The sequence below is a fragment of the Humulus lupulus genome, chromosome 2 (assembly GCF_963169125.1).
Source record: "Humulus lupulus chromosome 2, drHumLupu1.1, whole genome shotgun sequence".
In the NCBI taxonomy this organism is placed as follows: Eukaryota; Viridiplantae; Streptophyta; class Magnoliopsida; order Rosales; family Cannabaceae; genus Humulus; species Humulus lupulus.
Window position 1 is genome coordinate 216,512,340 of NC_084794.1, and position 8,783 is coordinate 216,521,122.

The 8,783-nt window shown below is 31.6% G+C and overlaps 1 long non-coding RNA gene across 2 annotated transcripts; it reads right to left on the bottom strand.

Moving 5' to 3' along the window:
- Positions 1–4,932: 4,932 nt before the first annotated feature.
- On the bottom strand, positions 4,933–8,268 carry LOC133816526 (uncharacterized). 2 transcript variants are annotated; one of them, XR_009885303.1, is made up of 3 exons: positions 8,131–8,268; positions 7,773–8,009; positions 4,933–5,274 (listed from the first exon to the last, which is right to left on the bottom strand). It is a non-coding gene; the product is annotated as an uncharacterized LOC133816526 (long non-coding RNA). The 2 variants fall into 2 exon arrangements; XR_009885304.1 differs by having other exon boundaries at positions 7,773–8,038.
- Positions 8,269–8,783: the final 515 nt, after the last annotated feature.

An 8,783-nucleotide genomic window follows, 5' to 3' on the forward strand; every position in this document is an offset into this window, starting at 1 on the left:
TTACAAACATGGTTAGTAGATCCAGAATCAATAATCCAAACGAATTTATCATTCTCTAAAACACATGTTTCCAAGATAAATGAACTATAATCATTACCTTTGTTTTTATCTGCTAGAAACTTGGGGCAATCTTGTTTCCAATGCCCTTCTCTTTGCAGTGAAAACATTTACCTTTACCGTTCTTGTTTTTCTTGTTTTTCCCCTTAGGCATCTGTGCACTTGGTTGTGCACTCGCCTTTACACCACCCTTCCTCTTGTTTCCAGCTTTCGAAGACGAAGCTTGGTTAGCTTCAGCCTTATCTAGATGAGCAGCAACATCAGTATTCTTATTTTCACCTCCTTTACTAGGTCCACCCATGACAGGTTCAATAATTTGAAAGCTCGTTCATGAGCTGCATCAGACCATAGTTGAGTTGAGCACGAACGTGCAGACACGGTGCCATCTGAGAATTTACGGTGCCATCACGAACGTGCAGAGATGGTGCTATCTAAGCATTTACGGTACCATCACGAGCATTAATGGTGCCATCACTAACGTGCGAACACGGTGCTCGTTCTGGGGATTCCTCAATCATGACGAATTAGAGTTGTCACCAATCAACTCTATGTTGATATTCTGCTTCCAATTAAGGAAGTTTTCTCCAGTGAGTTTTTCCATCGAAAGTTGAAAAAGGATGGGAGTAGACACAAACACTACTTAGCTTAAAACTACAAATTATCAATAAAATAGAAATCAATCACATTTGCTCAATTAAACTTCTATTCACACAAATTTCAAGAAATAGCACAACATATACAAAAAATATGTAAGATATGAGAAAAAATACCAAAAACAATCATATCTCTATTTCTTTAGGTTTTTAACTAATCTATGATATCCTTGTCCCGGTTGGCGAGAGTCAAAAATACCACTAGTTAAATAGAGTTGTAAACTCATTTAATAATGGACACCACTATTAACAACCTGCTATTCGATCAAAATAAGAAAACAAAATCTCTTATTTTATGAGCTAGACCCACGGTTTCAATAATCATAGATTTAGTCCTAGTAGTCACCGTAGGGGTGAGTCTAGTAGAATTTGACCTATAATTATCTATCTTTCGAAATCTAACCTTATCAAAATAACTAATGAACACCTTCCATAGAGGGACGAATCAAAGCGCCTCGAGGCCCCATTAAGCTATTGACTATGTTAAACCACGGTGGAGATCGAATACAATTCTTCAAATAAGCTCATTATAAAATTAAAAAAAACAAGTACTTTTATTATTTATTTTAGAAAATGAATGACTATGGTTTTCCAAAAAAAAATTAAACAAATTAAAAATTTTAAAACCAAAGTCCTATAATTTCCTATTAATTCTAAAGTGTCACATTGAAACAAATTCAATTAAGTTAGAATTAATTTGTTGCTAATCAATATTTAGGTTTAACTAATATAATGAACCTGTACAATTAAGTCCAACGTAAATGGGCCTTAATAATTGGGCTTGTATGGAGGAGGGTTGGGTCCAGTATGTCGTTCCCACTACAAAGGCCCCCTATCTTCCATACAAGGTACAAAAGACAAGAATTTAAACCTTCGTTTTATTAATTGTTATTAATTGATTAGGCCCACTATAGTCATGCAAAGAAAATGGGCCTTCACAAGTGGAATCACCCACAAGAGAGGAATTTAAACATTACATTTTCTAATGAGCCCAAATAAAACCTATCATTTTCTGAATATTTTATTTGGCAAAATATCATATATCTTACAAACATATGGGCCACTATATGCATCTAAGCCCAATTGCAAAAATACCACATATAGTGCAAACAGACATGTTATAATTGGATGTGCCTAATCATGTTACTATATGAGCAGTTTTATGAATTTATGCAAAAATACCACAATTTATTTCATTTGCAAAAATACCACAATTAATTATCTAGAATTTATCAAAAAATTCAAATTAATTAAATTTGTACAAAAAATAAGTCAATTTAAATGAAATTTAACAACAATAAACAATATTTAATTTAAATTTCATTTATCAACAATCAACTTGGTTTTAGGTTAATTTGAAAAAAAAATTAATTTAATTTAAATAGGATTTATCAACAATTAACCAAAGTTAATTTAAATCCCATTTATTAAAAAAATATTTTATTAATTGGCTGAAAAAAATGATATTATTCAAAATTTAACCAATTTTAAATTTTAAAATCAATATCTAAACTATTTCCAAAAATATCTTGTGTTGTTACAACTATTAGCTAATATTTTAACCATTTAAATATATATATATAAATAGTTATAACAACTCTAAAATATCTCAAAATAGTCAAACAAATTCAAATATCCATAAAAATATCTAACTAACAATATTCAAATTTTAAATAATTTAAATATTAAAAACTATATAATAAAAAGATATTTATATTTTCAAATAAAGATTTAATAAAAATATCTAGAATTTAAATGAAAATATCTTAAATATCTGATATCATAATTGTAATATTTTAATATATTAAAAGAGTTAAAATTAAGTTGTTAGTCTATTTTTAAATTTGAATTTGAATGTTTGTAGAAAATATCTAATTATTTAAATCTCAACTAACAAAAATATCTTTTTTTAAAAATAAAAAAATTAAATGATAAAACAAAAAATATATTTTTGGTTTTGATTATAAATAATTTATTTCTACAAATTTTATTTTATTTTATTTTATTTAAAAAGATGGATGAATAGTACTCGTGGTATTGTTCACGGGTTACTGTTCATCGTGCTGGTGGCTGGTGTGCGCAGGCGGTGCGCACGGGGCGCGCGCGCACATGGGAGCCAGTGCAAAAAAATTTCGAAAATTTTTTTTGAGCAATTTTTCAAACCAAAACTATTTTCTAATTAATTTTTAACATGTTTTACATAAAATAAAGCATATATAAAAATTAATAGCATGGAAAACACAACAAAATAACCTAAAAATTGCTAAAATTCACATAAAATCAATATGCTTCATAAAAACATGAAAAGCATCCAATTATTCAAACATATCAAATAATTCAATTTTAAACATGTTCATGCATGAAAATAAAGATTACCAAAGGCTCTGAGGCCAGTTGTTAGATTAGCTTATACAGGATCTTTATTTATTTTCATGCATATCTAATATTAAACAAATTAATACGAGATAGCCTAAAACATGTTTCTAAAATTGAATTCAAAGAGAAACAAGAATAGAATACTTACAGTATACGCAGCGGAATTAAAGAGTCATTCATTCAGTTTCTCTAACTCTTGTATCCTCTCTGTCGCAGAGTATTATCAAGAAACTGAACCGATCTTCTATTTTCTTCACAATCTTCCAATGTATCCTTAGAACCACCTAGACTAGTGTGGGCAATTCTCAACACATGAGATAGATATGTAGAGAAGAAGAGAAAATAACAAAGAGGCTTAGAAAATGACTTGTGTTTAGAGAGAATCTAAAACTATCAGAAAACCAATGATTAAACTTATGTTTTGACTTCTCTCTAAGCACTTCTTTTATAGACTCAATCAGGCCATTTAATTTAATTAAAAAATCAATAAAATAATAGTCATTTCGAAGCCCTAGGTCGAAATTATCATGGGCTATAGGCCCGTGAAATTTCTCATTTGATTATAAGCCCATTGGACTTAAAATCAATGCCTATATTATTTTCTATTGATTTAATTAATTAAATAATTATTTAAATCCTTTATCAAATTAATTATTTATAATTTTAACCTTGATTTAAACTTATTTATTAATTTAGATACCAATTTATCTTAATTAATAAATCTACCATAATTTTACTTTTCTTCTCAAAATTACACAACTCTGTGAAACTATCCAAAATTGACCTAGTCAACTTTGATAATTCTAATTGATAATTAAATCAATTCATTGAGACTATCTAGATGATTTTATCCAAGGTACAATGGGGACCATGGGTCTATGAAATCAAGCTCCAATAAGTTATCATAAATCTAACAAATAAATTTACTAACTTATTAATTCCTCGTGACTCCACTATAGACTCGGAATTGCACTCTTGAATTCATAGAACGCTCTATAACAAATATAGATACGCTATTAATTATCCATTGTTACAACCATAATTGTCACTCAATCCTCTATAGACGGTCTACAATGAGATAGGACTAAATTACCATTTTACCCCTCATTGTATTTTATCCTTAAAACACTTAGTTCCTTGTAAATGATATTTCAGTAAACTAATTTAATTATTGAAATGAGATCTCTATCATTTAACACCTTGAACCAAACTAAAAGGAAACCATCATTTCACTTCTTCATCAGAAACTATAGATGTTTATATCTATGATTAACACTCACACTCAATTATACTACCGAGTTCCCAAGATGTAAGTATGGGCTAGTCCGTAGGGTAAGCTGGTAACGAACAAGTCAAAGAACTCAAATAATACAATCAGTTAGAATACTAACCACTCAGAATTGAGATTGAATTGACCTATGGTCAACTATATGATATGACTAGAATAGATAATAACAGTATGTTTACTTATCTTATCAACTGTCAATATCGGTCTAGTCCGATGTAACAAATACATCTGATCTTATCTACTTTGCTAATGTTCTGGAAAGAACATAACACTGTAATGTGTAAGTAGATCATATCGTAGATTGGCAAGTCAGTGTAAATCATGTGCACTGACTAATCTTAGGACTAACTTATTTTGAACATATAATCATATTTATATTCCACTGTGATTACGTCACTATAAATAAGATTAGCTATATGCTCAGGATTTAATGGAAGTTTATATTAAACAAATAATCATGAAAATAAAACATGTGAGCAAAGTAATTGACCAAGTCAAAAAATGATTTCTATTGTTTTATTGATAATAAAATGAGATTACAAAGAATTTGGGATTTAATTAGGGCATAAAACCACAACAGATAGTCCCTATAACAACCCTCAAAACATACAAGACCAAAATCATGCATAAATTTAAAATTTTTACTTTTAACTCATTTGACCAAAAGTCCATAAAAACACTTTTAAAAGATCGTGTGCGCACACTTTTAGTTTTAGCAAACAGAATTACAACTACCCTTTTACATAATTAAAGCAAAACAATTGTCATAAAAGAAATAGCAAGCTCCTAGCGTTTCTTTTCAAAATGGTGTTCCATCAAAAACCTCCCCAAGTCGGGCCACATGTACATATCCACAAGCAGACTCTGGCGCTCACTGCTCGACTTTGCTTTTGCACGTGCCTACAACATGAAACAACTAGGTAGTAAGAATAGCCTTGCACACAAATATACTAAACCCAGTAACGGGTTTCCCTAAGGTAGGTATCACTACCGATCATTAGGGTATTGGATAAATCCCAACCCTATCATACAATTCTCAAACAATAGCCAAAACATAATCAAATACTTTGATTGTACCTAACAAACAATGTTACACATATCATGATAACCTGGACGTAGAAAATCCCAAAACATTCATGATATATAACACATATCATAACTAATCAATAAATTAACAGCAAGAGATCCGGGCCTAAACCTGATTCTAGCAGTTATGTCCTGGCTCCAACCCGGACTATATTACCATTGTCCTGGCTCCAACCCGAACTATATTTTTACCATGTCCTGGCTCCACCCCGGACCGTATTACCATTGCCATGGCTCTAACCCGGACTATATTACCAGTGTCTTGTCTTCAACCAGGACTATTTTACGTTAGGGTTCTGGGTTCAACCTGAACCTACTCTCCATTTAGCCGTAGAATGCCAAAGCATTGCAAGAGTAGACATTAAGCATACCCTGGTCTTAATGACCCAAAAAAAACTAGTGTAATCTACTACTACAAGCAGACACTAGTATATTCATGTTGCATCCAAGAAAGAGAAAGGCTAACTTACTTGGAGTCCTTAGCTCCCAGTTGGATCTTTAACACTACTATTCATTTTCCTTTTTCGCGATTACTGTAATTAATACAGTGTACTCGGATTAAAGTATGACATATTGTTATAGCTAATATTCTATGATAGCTACATGCAATAATGTTCTCTTAGAGACTCTATATTATAGCCTCTTATACACCTTACAGTGTGTAAGGCCGAATTTCGTTTCGATCTTTACAATATCATGAGAAAACCGCCCTCACCACAACACGTTCTCCGTGTCGTGCATCTTAATATTCTTTAACTAGAGAAATCTCTTATTGGATAACTCGTATTTTGGTTTTTGGAAAAAGGAGTTCTACTCAACTTCTATCTTAGAAAAATACCAACTTGTCATCCTTTCACGAAAGTTTATTGTTTTCTATCATTTACAAAAATACTGCTTTTTGACCCTTTACAAATAATATATGACAATGTTATCTCATTCTCTTAAAGATTCTACAAAAACCCAACTTCCATTCCTACCATTTTTATCCATAACCTAGGATCCTTTTTTACGTTATTTTTTAAAAGAAGGGAAATTGGACCCTTAACATGAAAATGGTAAAAAATCAACTTTTAAATTAACTCAAGCTGATTCGGGATTGGTTAAGTCTTCAAATCCTTAGTTATCTTTACAAATGATTATTTCTTCTCATTTCCAAAACTTTAATTCCACTATTTAATTTATGAGGTAAAATCTCCTTTTTAAAGTTTTGCCCTAAGTTGAGCTTTGGGCAAAAAACCTTAAACTATCATTCACGTGTTTTGTGTCATAAGGACGGGAACTAGGCAAAAGTCTCAAGTCAAAACTTGTTTTAGGTTAAGGGAACTAACCTCCCAAAAATCATTTTTCATTACAGTTTGAAATTACTACCTTTTAGGTTTTAGGGTAAACTTAGAAAATTATTTCTCTTAAACCGTGATACATTTTTCTCTAAAAATTTACAGAAGCCCTTATACACATCTTAACTAATTCCCCTCAAAATTTAATAATTGTTGGGATGGCAAAACTCATTCAAATTTGTAAAGAAATCTGGGCAGTGCCTACTGCCAAGAAGTTTTTCCTAGATTTTAAGGTAACTTTGAAAATTCACTTCTCCTACACCTTAGCCCAATTATTTCTAAAATTTTATAGAGATATTTATACATGTCTAAATTAGCTTCCTTCAAAATTTCATAATTTTTTAAATAATAAACATAGAAAAATGTTTAAATCAATCTGGCCAGTGCTTGTTGCCCAGATGTTTTGTTTCCAGATTATAGGAAAAACTTTGAAAAATCATATCTCTTAAACCTTAACACATTTTCCTCTAAAATTTTATAGTTACCCTTATAAATGTTTTGATCTAACACTCTATCAAATTTTATAGCTTTTAGATTAGTAAAACTTTTTCAAAAGTTAAAACAGTTTGGATCGTGCATGCTGCCCAGAAATTTTCCAAATTTACATCGAAATGTCAAAACATTCATAACTTGGGTTTAAAAATACCTTTTTATAATTTTCCAAAGTCTATCAAAAAGTAATCACAAATAAATACGCAAATACACAAATATTTCTAACAGAAAGAGGGAGTAGAGTGCATTTGACACGTTGGAAGTCAGGCCACGAAATTTTGGCAGCATGTATTTTTACACAGCCTAACATCAATAAGCATTTCTAGCATAACCCTAGTTACATGCATGCATTCAAATCATCATACCACACATAAATCTCAACCTTAAGCATAAAATAAGCTCAAAATCTATTGATACACCCTATATAGTAGTAGATCTATAAGAATCACCACAAAACATAAAGAACTCAACCATAGATTTTACCTTTCGAAGCCCTAGCTTGGAGATGTGTTCCTTAGCTCTTCAAGACCTTCCTTTAGTGCTCCAAACTCTAAAAACCGAGCCCCAAGCTCCACATGCAGATTTTTAAGAAAAGGATTAGGGTAGAAAACTTAGATGAGGAAGAAAACATGCAATTGCCAAGATTTCTTACCTTGCTTCCACTAGATCACCAAAGTGCTAACTCCTTGAGGTACTACCCATACAAGCCTCTCTTGAAGCCTAGAACACAAGATCAAAGTCATGCCTAGCTGTTAGATCACATGCATGCAACATAAATCCTTAGGATTTCGGGTTTGAAGAGGAAGAGGGGAGAAAAAATAGAGTAGGGTTCGAAACTTACTCTTCCTTAGTGTGCTCTTGAGTTTCTCCCCTCCTTCAATGGGGAAAGAGTGCTCTTGCTATTGGAGGGAAAATGGCAGCAATGGAGGGTAGATAAAGACTAGGGCTTCGGTTATGGGGAGAGAGAATGGAGAGAGCTATTTTCTTGAGGAAAAAGAATTTTTTTTAAAAATGATTGGGGGTTTAGCCAATGGGTGGGTAAGTCTCTTATTCTTCCTAGGGTAGGTTTCCTAGGCTCTTGAGAGCCCTAGGTATAGCTCTTGCCGCCCACCCCTCTCTTTCTCCTCCCTTGGAAAAGACATTTATGACATTTCTCATCCTTACTTCTCTCCTTAGACACTCAAGGGCCCTTTGGTACTTTTACTTATCTAAAATTCCCTAAATTTTACCTATAGCTTTTAAATATCTCCAAGCTTAATTAATTAAATTAAATGTGTCCTAAAAATAAAAATTTTCACATATCACATAATTTTGGTAATTTTATCAAATTGACCAAAATGCCCTTAGTGGTCCGAGCAAGAAATTCTCATTCTTAAGCCTGGTTGATTAGAATTCAAACCTCAATAAAAAATTTCTTAACTTATTGGCTCGACTATAAAATCCCAGGTTGCCAAAAAAATTAATATTTTTATGCCATAGTATTTCCTATTTTAT